This window comes from Nycticebus coucang, chromosome 21 (genome assembly GCF_027406575.1).
Source record: "Nycticebus coucang isolate mNycCou1 chromosome 21, mNycCou1.pri, whole genome shotgun sequence".
Classification (NCBI taxonomy): domain Eukaryota; kingdom Metazoa; phylum Chordata; class Mammalia; order Primates; family Lorisidae; genus Nycticebus; species Nycticebus coucang.
The window spans coordinates 17,590,350-17,595,587 of NC_069800.1; positions in this window are offsets into that span (position 1 = coordinate 17,590,350).

The following is a 5,238-nucleotide window of genomic DNA, read 5'->3' on the forward strand; positions in this document are numbered from 1 at the left end:
AAGACATCTTAGGTTAAGAAATAAGTCAACAAGCTAAACATGGATAGAACACCCCGTGGGCTGCTCCGTGGGTCTTTAATGTGATGCTGAAATTCTTTAGTGTGGGACACCCAGTGACAGGGGGATGAGTGAATAGAATCAGGCTGCAGGCAGCATGGAAGAGTGAGCCCGTGTCTTATGGAAAGGAGAGTACACCCGTTTACTTATTTAGAGCACACAAACTTGTGAGCTGGAGGGAGCCACGTCCCATGGCATGTAAGGCGTGGCAGTCAGGGATGAGGGGACAGAGCAGACTCCGAGAGCTGGGAGAACATATGCCCAGGACCTCGTTCTTGTCATAGGCCCCAGAGCCCTTCAATTACTCTCCTTCCCTCTGCCCAGCTGGTCTGAAGAGGGGTCAGCTCCCTGCCACACTGCGGATACCGAGACACTTAGCATTGCCATCATCACTCCCACTTTCCAAATGTGGAAACTCAGGCCCAGAGAAGCCAAGCAACTCGTAAGTAAATGGCCACAATGTAATTCAAACCGAGGTCATCTGAGCCAATCGCTGAACACTGCCGGAGTCACTTGTGGGTGATTCTCAGGACCCCTGCTGTGTCACTCAGGGCAAGAGCAGGAAGCCTGCAGCACCCCAGGGGGGTTTCTAGAGGGGATCTTTTTTTTAAAGCTTAGATTAATATGAGGGTACAAATGATGAGGTTACATTGCTTGCATTTGTTAGGTAAAGTCCAAGTTGCAGTTGAACCCTTCACCTGGGGGCTGCGCTGTATCACCAACCCCTTTCCCTCCTCCTCCTTCTTTCCTTGCCCCTCCACAGGGGATCTTCTCCATAGAGGGCTGCACCAGCCCAGTGGTCCGGGTGTAGGGAACCGAGGCCCTAGCTCAGTGGGAGTGTTTCCAGCTGCTGGTGAGAAGGGCGGCCGTGAAGGATCCCCCGCCAGAACCGTGGGGTGGGCGCGTGGGTGGCGGGATGAATACTCTGCATGGTCTCTTCCCACCCCATCTCCTGCCAGGACAGGGCCAAGGTGCCCAGGAAGCTGGCGGAGCAGAGAGCACTCGGTCCCCAGACTGTGACGCGGAGGTGGTGTCCCACTCTGGTGCCCATCGTTTCTCCTTTTGCTTGCCCCTCCCTCCCACAGATTGTTTTTCCCTCCACAGATTCTACTTTCTTCTTCCTTTCCTACAAAATAAGAACAAGGGGCAAAGGACGGGAACGGTGGTCGGGGCATTGCAGATGTCTCCCCACCTGAATCCCTACCTGTGACACACAATAGGAACGTGACACCTGTCGGTTGCACAAATGAATGAGCATGGGGTGGGACCTGGAGTGCTGCTCTATACCAGAGCAGCCCTTGAGACAAGGGTCTGGGCACAGGTGGTTTCTGAGCCAGGTGATTCGTGGAGGCAGAAGGAAGGGGATGCAGAGGGGCCCGGAGGGGGAGTGAGTGCATTATGGGGTCATTACTAGTGCGGGCACCTGGGACCCCATTCTGTTGTGTCACCTGAGGGCCACAGCCAGACCCTCATGCTGGACGCTCTGGAGTCCTGCAGGGCCAACACAGGCCTTCAGCTGAGCAGCTCCCAAGGGAGACTCCGATGACTTGATTGCAGTGCTTGGCGGAGGAAGGGAAGCAGCCGGCCCTCCAGGCCAGGCCATATAGATCAGCCTTTGTGCTGTGTGGCCTCCAGGAGGTGCAGCCTGTCTGTGTGCTCAGGCCTGCCGGGCCCAACCTAGGTTCCTTCTGTGGTGCTCAGGAGCCAGGAGGTAGGATGGATGGTGGGGGGTGCAGTAGCAGATCTCCCAGGGAGCACCTCAGCTGTGACATGTTGGGGTGACAGCCTCAACAGGGACATGATAGGAAGACAGAAGACTGGGCTGAGGGGTGCCATCAGCTTCCAAGGTGGGTTGGGAGGTCCAGGGAGAGGGTTCCTTCTAGCCAGCCTGGTGATCCCACACAGTGGGCAGAGGTCGCCTCCAATGGGCACCTGCCTGGTCTGAGCTTCAGTCTCCCCTGACCTGTCCCCTTGCTAATTAAAGCTGCCCACCACACAGGGGCCTGGGAGCCTGCTGCTAGGCCTTAAGCATGGCAGGAGCCAGGATGTCAGATGCACAACTGTTGAGTATATCTCATGTTTTCTCTGGCGAAATCCTGCTCAGCCGATGGGGTCTGTGTGGGTCCATTTCTCACTCAGGCACTGGTGTCCCGAGGCCGGACCAGCTCCTCCATGATCATTTGTGCTGGCGTCATCCCCTGCTCTATAGTTTGCTCAGATGGTCTCTCCAGGCAGGGCCTGCCTCAGAGGCTTTCAGAGTCGCGTGGGGCAATACTCAGGAGAGCCCTGTGCTGGGCTTCCTGCTCTGCTGAAACCATCTCCACATTCTCTATCGCTTGTGAACAAGGGGCACCATCTTTTCATGTTGCGCTAAGGCCCACAAGTATGTAGCCAGTCCTGTCTCCAAGTCACAGCCGAGAGTCCTCAGCTCCCCTCTCCATCTCTGAAGTCCTTTCCCGTCACTACTCAGGCCTTGGTAAACACTAGGGCTAAACCACTGTCTCTTAAACACTTCACAGACATCAATTTACTCTGAAACCTCCTGGAAAATTATTTTATTTTATTTTATTTATTTATTTATTTATTGAGACAGAGCCTCAAACTGTCGCCCTGGGTAGAGGGCTGTGGCATCACAGCTCACAGCAACCGCCAACTCCTGGGCTCAAGCGATTCTCCTGCCTCCGCCTCCCCAAGTAGCTGGGACTACAGGTGCCCGCCATAACACCCAGCTATTATTATTATTTTTTTTTTGGTTGTAGCCATCATTGTTGTTTGGCGGGCCCGGGCTGGCTTCAAACTTGCCAACTCAGGTGTATGTGGCTGGCACTTTCGCCACTTGGCTAGGGCCGGGTTTGAACCCACCACCTCCGGTATATGGGGCTGGCGCCCTACTCCTTGAGCCACAGGCACCGCCCCACTTTAGCCACTTGAACCACAGGCATCGAGCCCTGGAAAATTATTTTTAAAAAATTGCTTTATTAAAATTATGTATGTTCATTGTGAAAATTTTAAACAATATGGGAAAATACACCAAGAAGAAAACAAGGAGAAAACAATTCAGATTCCATCACAGAGAAGTCACCTTATTAGCATTTTGGTGAACATTCTGATGGACCTCTGTGTACGTATATTTAAATATTTTTAGATTTGTATTTTTGCCCAAGTATGTATCTGTACACATTGACCCACATGTTTTATATGAATGGGATCATAATACATATCCTGCGTGTGTTGCATATAGACTCACAGGCACATTTATGTTTAACTTTGTATTAAGTTTGGGGCATGGTATGGTATGTTCAAAGTTCAAGGTATGGATTTATTACCTCACTGATCTTGACAGCTGCTGTAGGTCCACAGCAGTTTAAATGACTTAACCAGTCCCCTGTAATTGCGCATGTCAAACTTTCACTCTTAAAAACAACCCCATGTTAGGTTCGGTGCCTGTAGCATGGTGGTTACGGTGCCAGCCACATGCACCAACGCTGGAGGGTTCTGAACCCAGTCCCGGGCCTGCTAAACAACTGCAGCAAAAAATATCTGGGTGTTGTGGCAGGCACCTGTAGTCCCAGCTACTTGGGAGGCTGCGGCAAAAGGATCACTTAAGTCCAAGTGTTTGAGGTTGCTGTGAGCTGTGAAGCCACGGCACTCTACCCAGCGCGACATAGTGAGACTCTGTCTCAAAAAAACAAAACAAAACAAAAGAACAACATTGCAGATGTCTCCCCACCTGAATCCCTACCTGTGACACAGAATAGGAACGTGACACCTGTCGGTTGCACAAATGAATGAGCATGGGGTGGGACCTGGAGTGCTGCTCTATACCAGAGCAGCCCTTGAGACAAGGGCCTGGGCACAGGTGGTTTCTGTGCCAGGTGATTCGTGGAGGCAGAAGGAAGGGGATGCAGAGTACATCCCTAAGAGTACAGCACATCCCTAAGAGTATGTCTTTTGGGGGCAGGGCAGTTCTGGGGTTCCCATTCCCCTGTTGTATACACAGAGGGGTGGAAACATGATTCAAAAGCCCCAACAGTGGTGAGTTAGGTTGGGGCACATTTCAGCTGCTGGGTTTAAGCACTTGCTTCCAAATGGGACTGGATTTTCCATCTTCCGGGCACGGGTTGAATATCCCAGTCCTCATCTCGGGTGGCCACCGTGCCGCGAGCCCGGCACCGGATCCAGAGACTTGATCCAGTTCTCATGTCCCTCTGCCCTGGTGTCCTACCGTGAGAGAGGACAGACACAGAGCTCCGCTCTGAGGCCCGGCTTAGTCCCCCCAATCAGGCTTTCTCACCTGAAGACCGAGAGATGCCCGATTTTTTTTTTTGTTTGTTTGTTTAGTTTTGTTTCTTGAGACAGAGTCTCGCTCTGTCACCCTGGTAGAGTGCTTTGGCGTTGCCATAGCTCACAGCAACCTCGAACTCTTGGGCTCAAGTAATCCTCTTGCCTCGGCCTCCTGAGTAGGGTGGACTACAGGTGCCTGCCTCCATGCCTGGCCAGTATTTTTTTCTTTCCCCTATTTTTAGTAGAGATATGGGGGGGAGGGTCCTCACTCTTGCTCAGGCTGGTCTTGAACTCCTGAGTTCAAGTGATCCACCCTCACTGGCCTCCCAGAGTGCTAGGATTACAGGCATGAGCCACCTCACCCAGCTGTGCCAGATTGTTTTGAATAACTACGGTTAAACTGGCAGGTGCCATGTGTTTCTAAGCCATCATCATTCGTGTTTAATTTGGAGCCACTGGGCCAGGCGTGGGTGGCTCACTACCTGTAATCTTACCACTCTTGGGAGGCTGAAGCTGGTGGATCACCTGAGCTCAGGAGTTCCAGACCAGCTTGAGCAAGAGCGAGACCCCTGTCATTTCTAAAAATGTCCAGGTGTTGTGGCAGGCACCTGTAGTCCCAGCTACTCTGGAGGCCGAGGCAAAGAGAATCACTTGAGCCCAAGAGTTTTACGTTGCTATGAGCTATGAAGCCACAACCCTCTACCAAGGGCAACAAACTGAGACTTTGTCTCAGGAAGAAAAAAAATTGGAGCCACTGTTGTTCTGGCTGCTACATAAGGCCCCAAGGCTGTCTGCCTGTGGGGAAAAGAACCTTCACATGCTAGCTGGCTTATCTGCCCCCACGATCTGAGTGAAGGCATGTCCCCATCTTGCTCACTGATTGCCAGTTGAATAAAG